Consider the following 19,502-nt stretch of genomic DNA (forward strand, 5'->3'; position numbering starts at 1 on the left):
AAAAATAAACACAATATTGCACAATGTTTGAAATGGGGTCTCACCAAAGCCCTGTACAGCTGCAGTAAATTACCCTTACTTCTGTAAACAAATCTCCCTGAAATGAAGGTGAATACATCATTTACCTTCCTAACTGCTTTCTGTTCCTGCAATTTTGCTTTCTGTGACTGGTGTACATGGAAATCCAGCTCCTTTTCAATGTTGCAGTTCCCCACTTGGTGGGTCTATGTACACTGGTCAGCGTGCCAACACCATTCCCAGTACTGATTTCTGGCTTCAGAACTCACTGCCTTACATGGACTTGGAGGGCTGCGAGTAAGGAATAAAAAATACAGCTTATTTTCATTAATTGTTTAATATTTTTCAACCAAATCTCTTTTCAAATGATAGGGGGCCATTCTATTGTTCCCATCTAAGTACACAACATCAATTTTTCCCAAATGGCTTCATGTGCCACATATTTGCCCAGTCCCTCCACTTGTCTCAATTACCTTGGAGCTGCTCACTCACTCAAAATCTGACATGGTTTAGTGCAGTCAGCAGACATGGGAATATTGCATTTGATCACCTCAACCAGGGCTATGATATGTATTGGGAATAGCTGGGTCCCAATCCCCAATCCCTGCTATATCCTCCAAGCCTTCCACTCGAAACAACAACATTGTTGTATTCCTACTCACTGTTTCCTGCCAACTCTCCCATTCTGAAACCATGGCCATATATTAGCCCAGTCTCATAGGATTCAAATTTGCACTACAGGCTTGGGGATTTATTAAAATTCTTTCTGAAAATGCAATTCCATTTCATTGATTGCTTTCGCATAATTTTGCTAAAAGCCACTCACTCAAATATGATTCCCATTTCATAAATCTCTGATAACTTTGTCTATGTTCATTACTTTCAGTCTAATACTTTCTCTAAAGTATTTAGTTCCTAATTTCATTCTATTCCCTTTTTCTCAACAGACTAAAGTTCCCTAGTATTGATAGGAAGTTTTCTTTTTTTGATTTGTTTTCTCCTGTGAAGGCATGACAGAAGTATTTGCTCCATATTTCTGCTATTTCCCGGTCCTCAATTATCTGGTATCAAATGGTAAGAAAGCTGCACATTTTTTCTTAATTTTGCCATGAATATATTTTCAAAAGATATTAAAAGTTCACTCTTATAAAATTTGATATTAAACTCTTCAGAAACCTATCAATTCCTACCTTACGCTACTCAATTACTGACCTTCCACAGCCATACAGTTACAGAAACACAGACACTGTACCATCAAAAATACAGCACAGTCTACATTAGTCCCACTTCCCGACACAAGACCTGTAGTCATGAATCTTATGGATTTCAAGTGCACAACCTTGCATTTTCTAATGGTTTTGAGGTTACCATGAAAACTCCCCACTCAAGAAGTGCATTCCACACCTCAACACCCTCTGGCTGAAAAACAATCCTTAAATCGTCACTAAACCTTAAACCCTTCACATTAAAAATGTGTCCCTTTGACTAAAAGAAACAGCTGCTATCCATCCACCATGTCCATGTCTCATAATCATATCCTTCTGAATCATGGACCCGTCAGCGTTGTCTCCTCCAAACTAAACAACCCGAGCTTATCCAGCCATTCTCGACAGCTGCTGTGCTCCATCAATGGAACATCCTAATGAATCTCCTCTGCACCCCTTCCAGTGCAATCACATTCTTCCTGTAATGTAGCTCCCAGAACTACACACAGTATTACATCTTGGCCTCACCAAAGTTCCACACAGCTCTTATAATCTATGCCTCAATGAATAAAGGCTATATTTATGGTCCCCTATCCTTTCTCAAATTGTGTATTAACCTGTCCAGTCACATTTAGGGATATGTGGAGAAGCACCCTCTGAGCTTTCTCGTGTGCTGCCATTCATTGTGTACTACTCTGTCTGGTTCCTTCCTCCAAAATGCATCGCCTCATATTAATCAGGGTTACATTCCATCTGCCATTGTTCCACCCATCTGACCATGCCATCTGTATCTTCCTGTAACGTAAGGCCTTCCTCCTCACTGCCAACCACCCGGCCAATCTTTGCATCAAACACAAAGTTAAGTATCACAGCCCACACCTGTCGTTCATGTACACAGCTGCATCATTTATGACTACCACAAATAATAAGGTTAAAAATCACACAACATCAGGTTATAGCCCAAAAGGTTTATTCGGAAGCATTTGCTTTCGAAGCGCTTCTTCTTCATCAGGTGGTTTTGCGATTTGAAAGCTCGTGCCTCTGAATAGACCTGTTGGACTGCAACCTGGTGATATGCAATTTTGAACTTTGTCCACTCCAGTCCAACACCAGCACCTCCGAGTCACAAATAAAAATGGACACAGCACTGATACCCGTGGTATACCATTGGAATCGATGGGCCGAATGGCCTTACTTCCACTCCTATGTCTTATGGTCTTATGGACTCCGGCCTCCAGTCACAAAAGCAGCCTTCTACCACCACCCTCTCTGTCTCAAACGAATAAAGTTGATTTGGATGCAACTTGACATGTCACTAATGAGTCCTACCTATTCCCTGCCAGGAGGTTTCCATGCCCCTGTGTTAGTCAGTCCCCTCCGAGTGAAGAATTTCCTCATTCTTGCAATCTTAAATGGCCTGTCCCAGATCCTGCCATTATTTGCCTTGAATGTGGATTAGACAGCCAGGGAAGCATTCTGTTAATTTCCAACTTGTCATATGTTTTGTGAATTTTCTAAATTTCACTGTGAACCATCTCTCATTCTTTGAAACTCTCGAGAACATAGGCCGAGTTTCCTCATCAGGCAATCTCACCATCTGAGGGATTAATCTGGAGAATATCCATTGCATTCCATCAGTATGTTCTTTCTGAGATTCGGTCACCAAAACTGTACACAATACTCCAGCAACACGCTGTGAAACTGCTTCAACATGTCTTTAATCAATGTTCTGACTCTCTTAAATGAAGGTGAACCAAAATTTAATTTTCCACTTAAATAATATTCCTCCAACTATCCTTCACGTTCATTGTACTTACGCACTCACTGTTTGAGTTCTTACAGAAACCCTTCCGAAAATCCAATGTATGCCACCTCTGTTGATTCCCCATTATCTATGCTGTAAAGAAACAACTTCAAACAATTCCAAAGTTTATCAAGTAGGATTTCTCTATCTGAAATGCATGCTGATTCTCTCCATTGTTGCTATTAATTTTTAATATCAAAAAAAACTCATCCTGTGTAATCGATTCCAACAATTTCCCTACAGATGTCAAGTTTATTGGTCTGCATTTCTTCACACTCTGTCTTCTTCCCTTTGTAGCTGTTTGGATCTTTTCCGTTCACCTATTGGATCACGATTGCTAACTTCCATTTATCTACAATGGCTTCCAGGATCTGCATTATGTACAGGAAAATAAAACACAATAATCGAGATTGCAATTAGGACTTCTTTTGGTGGTTTATTTCTGACATTTTGATCGGAAGTACATCTGTTTCGTTAGACTTAGCAATATTCAATCCAACTATATCTTCAAGTACTACGTTGGTACTGATACAAATTGACTTTATGTCTTTAGCTCTCGAACTCCAATATGATCACTTGGTATTACTGATGATTTTCTGGATCTTCCTCCATGAAGATGCAAAGTAACTAGTTATTGTCTTGGCCATTGCCCTGTTCTCCACAATAACCTCTCCTCTCCCGATTACAAATTTCCACATTTGACATTGCATTTATTTTGTTTCCATTGAAATATAGATCGTAGATTGATGTAGTCGTTGTGCTCCTGTTTGTTAGCATGCATGTTCACGTTTTGATTTCCTTATCAGTTTCATGGCCTTCATTTTATGGATCGTTAAATCTGAGAATTCTCAGGTTTCCACATGTCTGGGATTTTTGTGAAGTCACTTCCTATGATTAATCTATTTTCTAATTTGTTGTGATAACCATCATTGAGTTACTTTGTCACTTTTTGGTGTGTGAACCTGAAATAAATAGACGTATTTTTCAGACTTTGCAGTATTTGTAAAAACTTATGGTCCTGACCAGATATATTCTTGAACACTACAGGAGGACAGAGAAGAAATTGTGTGAGCTCTGATTGGTTCTTTTCCATCATCGTTGGCCAATGGATGAGGTCCCGGACGACTGGAGGGAAGCGAATGCTGTGCCCTTAATCAAGAAACGCTACTAAGATAAACCTGGGAACTAAAGACCATTAATGTTAAAATCTATTGGTTAAGATACTTGAGAAGATTCGGAAAGATTGGATATATATGCATTTAGAAACGAGAGGATGTGATTAGGAGTAAGATTAGAATGGTGCTTGAAAATCAGAGCAGGTCTGGCAACATCCGAGGAGCAGGAAATTCGATGTTTCAGACAAAAGCCTTTCATAAACGTAGGCACGGCTTGGTGCATGGGAGACCATAGCTCACTAATTTGTTGGAGTTTTTTGATGAAGTCACCAGCAATGTTGAGGAGGGTAGGGTGGTATACGTAGTCTATATGGATTCCAGTAAGGCCATCAATAAGTTTCCACATGGTACGCTGCTCTGGAATGTTAGATCACATGGAATTGTGGGGCCGCTGACAAATTAGGTACAAAATTGCCTTGATGGTAGGAAGCAGAGGGTAATACTGGAAGAATGCTGGCCAGACTGGAGGCATGTGACTAGTGGAATGCCTTAGGGATTGGTGCTGGGACCACTGCATATTACATACTTATAGATGAGAATGTACAGGCATGATTTGTAAGTTTGAAGATGACACTAAAATAGGCAGCATCATGGAGAGAGACGAAGGTTATCAGAAATTTCAGAAATTACAGCAATACCTTGATCAGCTGGGGAAGTTGGCTGAGAATTGGCAAATAGATGTTAATGTAGATCAGTGTAAGTTCTTGCATTTTAAAAGTCAAATCAGTGTTGGAGTTTCATGTTGAATGGTTGGGTCCGAAAGAGTGTGGTGGAACAGAGGGATCTTGGAATTCAGATGCATGGTTCTCTAATGGTTGATTCAGAGGTAGACAGAGCAGTGAAGAAAGCTTTTGGTACACTGGCCTTGATCATTGAATTTCACTGAGTATCGAAATTAGGGAAATTCATTGCAATCATACAGGATGCTGGTTAGGCCATACTGGTAGCGTTTTGTTCAATTTTGTTCACTTTACCATAGGAAGAATGTTATTAAACTGGAAAAAGTGCAGAAGAAATTTACAAGGATGTTGCTGTCTCAATGATGTGAGTTATAGGGAGAGGTTGGACAAGCTCGGACTTTTTAATTTAGCGTGTATGAGACTGAGGGGGATCTGATCGAAGTGTATAAGTTCATGACAGGCCTGGACCGAGTGAATGCACTCAGTCTTTTTTCCCAGGGTTGGGCAATCACAGACCAGAGTGCATCAGTTTAAGGTCAGAGGGGAACGCATAAAAAGGAACCTGAGTAAGAAGTGTTTTACGCAGGGGCTGGTTCGCATATGGAATGAGCTGCCAACGGAAGTAGTTGAGGTGGGTACATTAACAACATTTAAAAGGCATTTGGACAAATACACAGATAGGTAAGTATTAGAAGGATACGGGGCAAAGGCAGGGAAGTGGCATTAGCGTGGATGGACAATTTGGTCGGAATGGACCACTTTGAACTGAAGGGCCTGTCTCAGTGCAGTCGAACTCTATGGCTCTACCAACCATTGTTTGTCTCCATTGAATGTGATATTGTACTGTCCGAATTCACTGGAGAAAACTTGACCCTCTAACCTCCAGGCTACCATGATGTCTGGCCAGAATGTTCAAGCATTCTATATTGTATTCAGACACCAAGTAAAATGCACCTTGGTAATGTCGTTATTCCTGAAAAGCTGCTTCAGAGCAAGGTTATTAATTCGTCTTTCTGACCACACAACACCAAATCCGAAATAACCTGCTTTCTAGTTTACTTCACAACATACTCTTCAACCTGCCACATATACATTTACAGAATTTATTTTTCACAGCATGAGCAGTCACGTAGTTAATGCAGTTTAGATGCAACTTGAGATCATCCAATAAAACTGCAGTATCCATGATACTTGCATATCTATTTTCTACAGCATATGATGATCAGATTTTCTTCAATTGTTTTGCTTTCGATATATAAAACACCAATATTTGCTTCTCTTTGCTCTTTGTAAGCTCGACCTAAACTGATTATGTGGAAGCTGACGGTCACGTCTGTGTCATTATTAGTGATAGACTTGGACAAGACATTCGGGGAGACTCAACGTCGACGCTGAAATGATCTAAAGATATCTCCATCAATGCAGGACAAACATCAATATCCTCCCCACTCTGTCAGGATAAAAGTCACTGTATTCTCTCTGCGCCCTCACACTCACTGTATATCTGTTTTCGCACGTACCACCAGACAATCCTCACGCTCTATCTCCAAATAAGGCTAAGGTACTACCACTCTCACTATTGAATTCAGCAACTTCCTTCCCACACTTACACTGTCACCTACGCAATACCTCCCCCCTCCCCACCGCCCCCCCCCCACACACTAATAAGAATTTATGGATTCAAAACGGCCAACAGATTCATTCCAGACACCTCACAATTACCCCAGCCCAACCACCATCAGCACAAACAACAGGGACACCCACTCCTGCCCACGCTCCCTCCTTCCCTTTCTCCCATCCAAGAGAAACAACCTGGAATAGGACAGAAAGGGCGAAGCCGAGTGTTGGAATACTCAATATCCATTCCCCCACCCAGTACAAGATGGAGTGGACTGGGACATCTCGCGTGGAGTTTCTGAAACATCCATGTCCCACTGATCGATAAAGGAACAGTGCTTATTGAAAAGCAATTCTCACTTTAAACCCACAGGCAGTTCCAATGACAGTCCTTTCACAACCCTCCAAAAAAAAATAACACAGATATCTCACTGCACAGAAATGTAGACACAGAAATACACAGAAACATTGGTAAACACCCCAATATACGAATAAACACAATACATACAATGGGATAGGCATACACACACATAGAAACACACAGAGACATATAGAGTCACACACAAATCGACACAAACACAGATGGAAACACACAGGCTGATACACAGAAAGACAGACGTAGATACACAAATACACAGATGATAAGCAGATGGACACACACTCAAATACACACACGCACACACAGACACAGACACAGACACAGACACAAGTGTCAGTAAGTCACAAATAGATAAGATTTTGATTTATAAGTGGATAAGGGATTCTCGGGGAAAGGCAGGAGATTGAGGTTGAGGAACATATAAGAAATCACTGAACGGCATATCAGACTCTATGGGAAGAATGGCCACATTCTGCTCCATCTGCATGCTCATGTGGTGTTATGCTATCTCTTGTTCTCTTCCTGAGACAGTAGCAGAGGCTGGGTTTGATACATATTTGTTTGTAAAGTGTCAGTGGCAATGTGGGACAGGTTTGGAGTCCAGAATGGTTTACGTTTATTCCTAATTATTCTGTCCTTATGTCTGAAAAGAGGTAGTGATTTGATGGTCAGTTAACACAGTTTTAAAATAACAGGTCCCGCAATGAAATAAGGACGTCCCTTTCCCTTTAGTGTTGTTCAATCTGTCGTGTCCTCATTCTGAGGGAGCAGTGAAGATTTGGTTATGGAAGATATTCAAGGCTGAGCTTGACTGATCTTTGCTGGACAGGAGAGTTAATGTTTATTGGGAACAGACAGGAAACGGATGGTCAGACAGGCTGGGATCAGCAATGAGCATTCTGAATGGTGCAGCCAACTGCTGACCCTACACCATGTGGTGTGCCCTCAATCCACCCTCGAGGGTGTAACAGGGATATACTACTGTTCCCTCAATCCAACCTCGAGGCTGTAACAGAGATATACTGCTGCCACGACCCCAATGTGTTATTCCCTCAATCCAACCTCCAGGGTGTTACAAAGACATACCACTGCCCCTACCCTATGTGTTGTTCCCTCATTCCAGCCCTCGAGGCTAATATAGAGAAAGACTGCCTTCCCTCCCCATATGTTGTTCCCTCAATCCACTCGTCAAGGCTGTTACAGAGAAATACTGCTGCCACTACCCCATGTGTTGTTCCCTCAATCCACCCTTGAGGCATAAAGAGGTATACTGCTGTCCCTACCCCATGTGTTGCTGCTCATTCCACCCCTCGAAGCACTTAGATGATAGGGGACCACCCCATTCAGTCAGACAGGATTGTTACAATGAGACAGGAGGAGACGATTCTGCCCCTCTACAGAATTACACAGGAATATAGCATGAAGGAATTCAGATACTTGAGTGCATTTTACAGCCCAGGAGGAGGCCATTCAACCTGCCTGAATGGATAACAGGAACACGAAAGCTGTCGCTAACACGGAATAGAGAGTAGAGACACATGCTTATTTTCAGGCTACGGAGCTGTAACTGATGGAATGCCTCAGAGATCACTGTGGGGTCATCAATGATCAATAATCAGTTTCAAAAATCTGGAGGAAGGGGAAGGAATTGGTTGGAGCTCAATTAGCTCGTACACAAAGATGGTCATTCAATGTGCCGAAAATGGATGTAGTGAGTGCAATGTGTTGATAAACAGGGAAAATGAGCAAATCTTCAGCATAAATAACAGAAGGTTAGTTGCCTATTTTGTGATAAAGGATATAACAATGGGAAACAATTTAAATGGAGAGAGATTGCAGAATTCTGTGATACAGGAGGTTTCCATGTTCCTGAGACATGAATCATATGAAGTCAGTCTGCAGATGCAGCAAGTGATTTGGAAGCTAAGTGTAATGTGCTGTTTTTGGCAAAAGGTATCAGGTTTAATTGCATGAATGTTTTACTGCATCTTTACAGGACATTGCTGAGACCACACCTAATGCACTTTTTGCAGTTTTGATCCACTAAACGAAAATAAAAGGATATAATTCTTTTCGAAGATTTTCAAAGAAGTTTCCCTTTACTCAATCCTGGAATGCCGGCCCTTTCTTATGGGGGATTATCAGTTTCGATCTTAGCCTACAAATAGCATTGAATGATCCATGACTTTCTGAAAATTGTATCAACCGGATGCATATCATCTCTTCTCAGGGAGACTAAAGCTAGAGAATAAATTTTAAGGAAAAGATGTATTGATATTCAAGCACGTACAATGAGGACTCCTCCCAATATTTACAAATTACACAGACACATGTAAGCATGTCATCAAATTAAAGAATGGGGACATTTTGGTGCTGTTGAAAGGAATTGTGTACAACAAGAGCAATGATGCACTTGCATATAATCCATAATCAGGTTTTTCAGAGAATCTTACAGGCGGGCACTCATGGTTCGGTTTGGTGTTCAGTTGACATTATTGTAGATTCCAAGACAGAGACGGAGAAAAATGTTCCTTGCCTGAGAACCCGCAGAAGATTGATCCCTCTCTCTTACTTTGTTCCACCCGATAGCAAAGTGTGAGACCATAACATCCCTGATTAATCTTTACCACTTGTGAACGATTCCTCGCGAGGATTCGTTGGCATCCCTCCCCTTCCTGAACCAAAGATAATTCAGCCAAATCCAACTGTTCCAGAAAGAAATCCCACTACCAGTAGCTTATGTGAGCAGAATAACTTTAAAGGCAGAATAACGTCTGGGGCACTCTGTCATTTTACCATTTGTTATGAGTTTAACTTTCTTTGTCTCACATTGTTCTAGAAAATGACCTACTCTGAGACCTATATCATTGGCCACGTCACTAAACTGGTTGGATTTAAGACTTGTGTACCCAGTGGAAGAGTGGGATTGGAAAAGGAAACAGTGACACTCGAACATTGGACGGAACTGAAATGAGAAATTTTCAAAGGGCTGTTCAAGTGGAAATTCCCTTCCCCAGAAGTTTGTGGCGCCTGGATATTTGCATTTACCGAAAGTTGTTTTTGGTGAATTTGACTGACAAGTGAATTAGAAAATGGTATACAGACAGACAAGTACTGCTGAGACCACAATCACATCACCCATGAGCTTCATGAGTGGTGGAGCGGTGACAAAGTGTCTAATGGTCCACTCCGACTTATCAGCCCTTTGTCCTATGTTCCATTCAACCCGTCACAGCTCCTGCAAGGAGCAGATGGAGGCCACTTGCTCCAAATAACTGATCTACAGTAACACAGGATCTCATTCAGTCCCGCAAGACTGTCACACATGGTTTGGTGTGGGTTGGAAAATGTTATTTGGAAATCCAGGCTGGGTTCGAAAGATGCATCTGGTCTCTTTACAGAGTGGCTCCTCTCTTTTGCAAGGTTTGCATCATTTTTTGGTCATATTATAAATCCAGATTCACTGTGAATACAGCCCCCCTACCTCATCCAGAGATGAGTCACAAAATACTTTACTCATTGATTGCAACGTTCAATAAGAGAACGCTCAGGAAAATTACAATTATTACCTTTGTAATTACAGAATATGAGGCCATAAGGAACAGGATGAGTTAATTCGGACGACCCTGCCGTTGTAAACCAGCATGGCTGATCTACTGTTGATATTAACTCCTCTTTAGTGTCCAATTCTTCACGCCCCTAAGCTCTCTGAAAAACCCATCTGCCTCCTCCTTAAATACTTCCAGTGATATAGCTCCCATAAGTCTCTAGCCCAGATAATGCCTTAGTGATATTACCCTCTGTGAGAGGAAAACACTCCTTACACATACACCGTCACCTATTGATATGAACAAGTGGTGAATACAGGGGCTCAGGAAAGAGCGAATTTTCTTGATATCAAGGCAGTGTTTGAGGATGGCATCGTGTCCACTACTTATTTGAGCTGAATGGGAATCAGGTGTAACCTTCCACTTGTCTGTTTTTTTTCAGATCACAAAGAAATATGTTTGTGGTCGGTGGCTAACAATCCTCTTAGTCCCGGGACATTTCTGCAGGAGAACAAGTTAGCGTCTTCAGCACAAACATCTTCAGCTGCTTCATCAATCTCTTTCCCCATCATAAGATCTAAAGTAGGGATGGTGACTGAAGATCACACAATGTTCAGAACATTTTGACCCCATCAGCTCCTGTGTCCATGTGCAGCAAGACCCAGACAGCATTCCGGTTTGTGCTGTTAAAGTGTCGGTAACAATTATGTAACAGTACAACCAGACATTGCACATTTCCACAGTTAAAAGAGAAGCTCATTCAGCAGCTCAAGCTACTTATACACTGGTATGTGGAAGCAATTCTGCTTGAACTACTGAGCAAGAAGAGGGACAGCCCATTCAATCCTCCTGCCTCGTCCACAGTAAGAGAAGGGGTCTGGTCAGCACATCGAGCTGTTAAACAGGAACATGCAGAGCCCAATCAGACCCTTAAACCTGTTCCATCAGACCAGTAGGAGGCTATTCAGCCACACCAGAGTGTTATACAGGAACTGGAGGGCGTCATTGATACTCCAATATGACAACCAATGAAACTGAGACTGCACTGGCAGAGGGCTCCATGATGTTAATCATGGTTCCATTGTTTGTAGAGCGTGTGCTACTTTAACGTGGTTTGCTGGCAGTGAGGAAGGAAGCCAAATGTTTAGTGTCAAGTCTCAAAGAGGCATCTTCCATCTCTAAGAAGACACACTATATTCTCCATGCAGGTCAGAAGCTGCTGGAATGAGTTAACACTTTTATAATGAAGGTATTGTGGCTGCTGTCAGGATTATGGATAGCTTGACGTCCATTGCAGGATCACGATTCAATTGAACTGTATTAATGGTGGGAGAGTTTATTCAAAAGTTTGAACCCCTCTCTCTCTCTCTCTCTCTCTCTCTCTGTCTCAATCGAAATGGGGAGTGGGGATAGTTGAGGGCAACGTTCTCAGAGGCTCTTAAACTATCGAATCTCATGTAACCCGAGTGAAAACGGAAGCGATGGAATTTATCATCGTATCAGTGTTTGTTTAGAACATCATGAACGATTGTCCATACCTGTTAAGGTTCAATGCAATCACCCCTTATTCTCTCACTGAGCTTCAGTCAGTGTTCATGGTGCCATAATCTTTGGGATTAGTCTGGTGAAATTTGAGAGAAGATCTATCCACAGTACCCCAAATACTGCCTCAGCAACACTCTTAAGGATGATCGCAATAATCCTTTTCTCTCATTTAGATATCGGCGTTTCTTTCCTGTGCCACCAAAAGCCATTCCTTCTCTATGCCCTACGACTGATATGGAATTTGTAAGTTCCTTACATCTGTACGTAATCAGCAATAAAGCCAACACCAGAGATGCCTTTGGAGATGCGCATCACTCTCGGCAGAATTTCAATGAGATTGAATACACCTAAAATAGGGGATGATTACCTGCCTGAATAGAAATAAGCTGTAGAAAAATGGGAAACGGTCAGAGGAAGGGAGCTGTCTTTACTTTTGTGCTTCTCTCACAGGATGTATGCAGCCTTGTTGGGGCAGCATGTTATGCTGATCTTGAACTGAGTGGCTGGTTCAGCTGTTGCACAAGACAGTAAAGAGTAAAACACATTGCGGTGGGTTTGTAGTGTTACAACACAGGATCAATTCTCCTGCTTAATTAAAACCAAGAACAGAGAAAAGATTTATCCCATCCAGAAATCTGTGATAATTCTAGAGGCTAAAACTATATAAAGCAAAAATTTACAACTTCATTTCTTAAAGTATAACAGAGAAAAATAAACGAACGACTATTTACAACTTCTTCCTCTAACCTATCTTTTACCTTACCCTCCATAATACAAGTCCGATAAGACTCCTAATTACGACTTACATCACAAATTTTCTTATCTCAAAGCCAGGGAGATTCGGTTCTTCTCCATACTCCTGTCTTCTTTTCTTCATGGAGATTCCATTTACCAGCTACTAATCAATAAAGGTACCTTTAAGCGAGCTATTTTTCAGGCTATCTTCAGGCAGCTGGTAGCTTGTCAGTTCTCCTCTCAACTGCTCAATTTTCTACAGTTTTGTACCTCCCCGCCAAAGCATTGGATTGTGTCATTGGCTTTTGAGATTGTCAATATACTATATTCAAACCTGATTGGAAGTGGGTATTTTGGGGTATAATTTAAACTGTTTTGCTGAACTTCTTTTTGTCTCTAGACAATGAGCTAATTGAGTTTTTTGACCAAATGTTACATTAAATTTACTTTTCAGAACACTTGGTGCTGTCAGGTAGTTATTGCTGGCTTTTAATTCTCTTAAATGTACAGTACACCCACATGTTCATCACAGAAGTCACACGGAAACCTGACTAGGGAAGCATGCCACATTGACTTCCGTGAATGACTTGAGGCAAGCAAATTGGTATTTATAACAAATGATAATGGTTGCTTTTAAATTCCACCAATTTCCTTCTTGAGATATTAACAGACTATTATCCTGTGGCTATAGATTAGAAGTCAATGGCGTGACCACCATAAACTGTCTTCTGTATGTGCAGAGAACAAGTTACACATCCTCAGGAGCAATTATTTAATGACGAACATGTGGTTAGAAGGAATTTGAAACTATTGCAGCTGCATTGAACAAAGGCACAAATCATGATTTACTCAGAAGTTGCACTGAGACTGAGAGTGAGACTAGGTTATCATGATGGTGGTATTGGACAGGGTTGGTGAGTGGGGAGGACATGGAGATGTAAATCTTTGAAGGACAAAATGGTTTATGGAGTTTGAGAACAGTCGGGCTCATTCTCCCATATCAGTGAGTATTTTATAAATAGTAGTTTGATAGGTATAATTTATAAGGAATGGATGTTTTGTTTGGAACTGAAAACATTGTCTTACACTTTCCAAAATTTATATAACATGAGCAGAAATTCAGTTCAATCCGGTTTAGTAGACAAACATAATGACTTACCAGGAACACCAACGATAGCGAGGATGGGATAGTAACCACCTTGAATAATCCAAAGGATATCCTGGATCCGTGATGCTAATGATATCCAAGGCCGAGAAAGATAGTAAAGACCCGAGGATAAACTCCTGTCCATTGTTCGAACATTCCACTCTACTGTTGTCATATTCTGATCCATTGTTGGAACACTCCAGTCTACTGTCCTCAGATTATGACCCATTGCTTGAACATTCCAATCCAAAATCCTCAGATTCTGAACCATTATTGTAACATGCCAATCTTATGTTCTTAGATTCTGTTCCCTCCTCCCCCTCTCTCTAGAGCTGCTGATCCCTTTCACTACTGTCAGTGATGCTCCTGCTCATACTACGGGATAACACATTGACAGAGCTCTTTTATTATTTAACGATGGAAACTCTCCACTGGGATAATTAGGATCCACGGAGATTGACATTAATCACAGTCACTGAACAAAAAGCTTCAGTTAACCCCTTTCAATACAATATTGATTTTATTAAAATTCAAAAGAATGTTTAAAATTCACACATTTGGGATATGATATGCCCGGGTTACTAAATGTATGAATATTGGTGATGGTACATTGATTGTATGTAATCATTTAAGCTTCCTTGAATATGGGGTAATGTCAAAGGATTGTCAAAAAATAAACACGTTTCTCCGTTTATGAATGGAAACATAAGTCTGTAACTACTGATCAGTGATTATAATGGCAGTAAAATATGGTGAGAACTTTTCTAGTTCATAATCTGACAGGAAAATGTACCTATGACAACATGAGTTATAACGAAAAACTGGCATGGATATGTTAACAGAGAATATGATGTCACACAAAATTCAGATGGTTATTCGAGGATCAGAGAGGGCAGGTGAGAGTCATGCTATTAATGTTATCGATGCCAATCAACTGTGATTAAGTACCATTCACTGGATTTCAATTGCAGTGTGATTATGATGTTGGGGATATGGCTGCTGAGACTGGAGGGAGGGAACATGATATTTCCCAGTTATCAGCATTGGAAATGTTACTCATTACAAATCATATGAAGATCAAATTCCAGGATACATCTCAAATGAGAAATGAGGAGAGCCAATATTAACTATACGACCAAAAGACATTGGAGCAGAAATTGTCCATTCAGCACATTGAGCCCGCTCCTCCATTCAATGATGGCTGTTCAGCTTCTCAACCCCATTCTCCTGCGTTCTCCCTGTAGCCGTTGATCCCCTTTACAGTCAAGAACCTATCTGTCTCAGTCTAAAATATATTCAATGAGCTGACCTCGACAGCCTTCTTTGGCATTGAATTCCTTAGATTCACCACTCTCTGGCTGAAGAAGTTCCTCCTTATCTTTGTTCTAAAATGTCCTCTCTTTACACTGTACCATCAGGTCCGAGTCTCTCCTACTATTGGAAATATCTTCCCAAAATCCATTCTGTCCAGGTCAATCAGTATTCTGTAAGTTTCAATTATACCTCCTAATATATTTTTGAACTCTATCAAATATGGACCCAGAGCCCTCAGATGTTCTTTATACGTTAAGCTTTCCATACCTGGGATCATTCTCGTGAATCTCCTTGGAAAATCCTCCAGGGTCAGTACATCCTTCCTGAGACATGGGACCCAAAGCTGTGCCCAATAATCCAGATGTAGCCTGACCAAAGCCTTATAGATCCTCGGAAGTACATCCCAGCTTTTATATTCAAGCCCTCTTGAAATAAATACCATAATTGCATTTGCCTTCATAACTACTGAAAACCTGCAAGTTTACATTTCGAGACTCCAGGACTAGAACTCCCTTGTCTTTTTGTACTTCAGACTTCTGAAATTGCTCGATATTTAGAAAATAGTCCATGCCTGTTTTCTTCCTGGCACAGAGCATGAAGTCACACTTTTCCACGTTATATTTCATCTTCCATTGTTTACTCAATCTCCTAACCTGTGCAAATCCTTCAGCAGGAGAAAGTAAGCACTGCAGATGCTGGAGATCAGAGTCAAAAAGTGTGATGCTAGGGAAGTATAGCCATTCCGGCGACATCCGAGGAGTAGGCGATTCGACGTTTCAGGCATAAAGTCTTCACCAGGAATGTGGGAGGATATAAATGGGAGGGGCTGGAGCTGAGAGGAAGGTAGCTTGGAAGGCGATAGCTAGATGCAGGTGGGTGTTGATAGTCATGGGTCAGATTGGAAGGTGGACAGGTAGGACAGGTGAAGAGGGCGGTGCTGAGCTGCAAGTTCAGACCTTGGATAAGGTGGAGGGAGGGGAGATGAGGAAACTGGTGAAATTGCCCTTGATACCGTGTGGTTGGAGGGTCCCAAGGAGGAAGATGATGAGTTCTTCCTCCAGACTACTGCTCGCTAGAATTTGGCAGTGGAGGAGGCCAAACACTTGCATGTCCTTGGTGTAGTGGGAGGGGGAGTTGAAGTATTCAGCCACAGGGCAGTGGGGTTTTTGAGTGTGTGTGTAAGTGAGTGTTCCCTGAACCGTTCTGCAAGTTGACGACTTGTCTCCCCAATGTAGAGGAAACCAGGAGCAATGGACAGAGTAGATGACGTGTTTGAATGAATAGGATATTCTCTGCCTGTTGTGGAAGGATTCTTTGGGGCCTTGGATGGAGGTAAGGTGGGAGGTAATAACACAGGTTTCATACCTCTTGTTGTGGCAAATAAGGTGCCAGCAGTGGAAGGTGACTTGGTGGGGTGTGGCAGAGGGCAAGGGAACGTGGACCGAACGAGGGAGTTGTGAAGGGAATGGTCTCTACAGAATGCTTTTAGGGGTGGGGAGGAAAATATATATCTCTGGTGGTGGGGTCTGACTGTTGGTGGCAGAAATGGTGGAGGATGATGCGTTGTATCCTGAGGTTTGTGGGATGGAAGGCGGGCACCAGAGTGTTTCTATCCTTGTTGTAGTTGGAAGAGTGGAGTTCAAGGGTGGAGGTGCGGGAAGTTGAGGAGATGCGCTAGAGCACCCTCCTGCAACCGAACCACCTCTTCAGTGCTACATATCCATCTATCTATCTGTGCACTGATTGAAATCTTAGCCAAAATGCCCTCAGTTCCTTCATGTATATCATTAATGCACAAAGTGAAACGTTTCAGTCCCAACATTGAGTCTTGTGGAACACCACTTGTCCCTGGCTGCCATCCTGAGAAGGACCCTTTTCTCCCTATTCTCTGCTTTCTGTCAGACAGTCAAACTTCTATCCATGCTGGCAGCTTGCCTCTAACACCATGGGCCCTTATCTTTCTCAATAGCCTCCTGCGTGGCACGTTGTCAACGGATTCTTGAGTAGCAAGTGGATAACATGTATGAGTTCTCCTTGGTCTAATCTGCTCGTTACTTCCTCAATGTATTCTAGCAGGTTTGTCAGGCATGAACGCCCGTTGATGAAACCATGCTGACTCTGTCCTATTTTACCAAAGATCTCCAAGGTATTCAGATGTGCTATCTTTCACGATGGATTCCAGGATGTTACCCACAACTAAGGTTAGGCTAATCAGTCTGTAATTTTCCATGTTCTGCCAAATTCCTTTATTAAACGGGCTGTTATATTAGAAATATTCCAGCCACTTGGCCCTTTCCTGATTTTAGTCATTCCTGAAAGATTACCAGTTACGCTGCACTACCTCATTAGCTAGCTCCATTACAAGGCTGGGGTGTTGCCTATCTGTCCAAGTGATTTATCCACATTCAGGCCATTCAGTTTTCTAACATGTTTTTCTTGATGATGGCCACCATATTCAGCTCGGCCATCTCAGTGTCTTCAATATTTGGGAAATTACTCATATCTTCCACCATTAAGACTGATGCAAAGTTCCTCATTCGTTTCGTTGTTTCCCACTACTTTCTCTCCAGCATCATTTTCCAGTGGCCCATATTCACGATTGCCTCTCTTTTGCACTATATATATATATCTAAAGAACCTCTTACAGTCTCCTTTATAATACTGGTTAGCTTGCCCCCATATGTAATCTTCTCCCTCCTTTTTCTTTGCCCTCTGTTGGTCTTTGTAAATTTCCCAATTCTTTAGTTTCCCACTGCCCTTCACCAGGCTATATGCTTGCTCTTTTGCACGTTTGCAATCCCTGACTTCCCTCGTCTGTGCTGGTTGGCTCATCCTCCCTGTTCCATGCCTCTATTACTCAGCATGAATCACTGCAGATCTTCTAAATTAATCTTGGAATCTGCTGCCTTTGCTGTTCCCCTGTCTTTCCTGCTAGACCCTTTACCCGGTCAATCCTACCCAGCTTCTCCCTTGTGCCTCTGCAGTTGTCTTTATTCAGCGGAAATACTGTTGCCTCTGATTCTATCTTCTCTCTCTCAAATTTCAGAATACATTCAACCATAGTTCTAATCACTGCTTCCGAAGCTTTACTTCACCTAAAACTCACTTATCTGGACTCCCTCATTAAATCCAGTATCATCTGATCCCAAGTGGGCTCTACCATAAGCTGCTCCAAAAAACTCTCATAGACATTCCTGTAATTTATTTTCTTGCGATCCACTACCACCCTGATTTTCCCATTCCACCGACATATTGAAATCTCCCATGGTCAACGTACTTTGCCTCTCCTCCGCATCTTTTCTATCTCCTGGTGTTTTTTGTGTCCTTGCTCTTGGCTACTCTTTGGATCCCTGTATAAGTATCCAACTGTGGTTGTCTTACCTTTGTGGTTGCCCAATTCTACCCATGCAGATTCTACACCATCTGATCTTACTTCCTTTCTTATTATTGATTTAATTTCATTTCTTAATAAGAATGGAAATCTACTCCCTCTGCTCTATCTTTGCGATAGGATATATGTCCTAAAATATCCTAATCCCCTTGCAGCCACTTTCTGTGGTGCCCATCACATCAAATCTGCCGACCTCATTCTGCGCCATAAGTTCATTTACCTTATTCCTTATACAACATGCATTCAGGTATAATATTGTTCTTTCTGTATTAACCGTCCGTCATTCATTCATTTGTCATGTCATTCATTTGTCCTGTGTGCTTGAAATTTGATTGTTAAACATTCCTAGATGCTCTATCCTTTTTGTGTCTGTGCTGGAGATTTTAATAACCTTTCCTGAGTTCTGCACTCTTACTTCCTTTTTTAATTCGGCTTTTCTAATTAAACCCTATAACTGAACCCCCACCACGCACACATGCACACACCTAATGGGTTTAAAGCTCTGTCTACAAGCCTGTTTAGGATTCACTCGAACTGTGGTCCCAGCATGGTTCAGATGAAGACTGTCCAATAGAAATTTTATTTCTGCCTCAGTAATAAAATTTGGTTTTTCAACACAAAATACAGGGACAACAAAAGCTTTTCTGTACATACCAAAATATGAAAACTACAAAGAGACAAAGTCTAAAATCACACAACACCAGGTTATTGTCCAACAGGATGAAGGAGCGTCGCTCCGAAAGCTAGTGTGCTTCGAATTAAACCTGTTGGACTATAACCTGGTGTTGTGTGATTTTTAACTTTGTACACCCCAGTTCAACACCGGCATCTCCGAATCATGACAAAGAGACAAGATTGTGAAAATACACTTACTATGTGGACCAATATAAATTGGAATGTGGATTACAAAACCATGGATGTAGTTATCAATTATTATTTGACCA

This window comes from Chiloscyllium punctatum, chromosome 33, assembly GCF_047496795.1.
Source record: "Chiloscyllium punctatum isolate Juve2018m chromosome 33, sChiPun1.3, whole genome shotgun sequence".
NCBI classification, from domain to species: domain Eukaryota; kingdom Metazoa; phylum Chordata; class Chondrichthyes; order Orectolobiformes; family Hemiscylliidae; genus Chiloscyllium; species Chiloscyllium punctatum.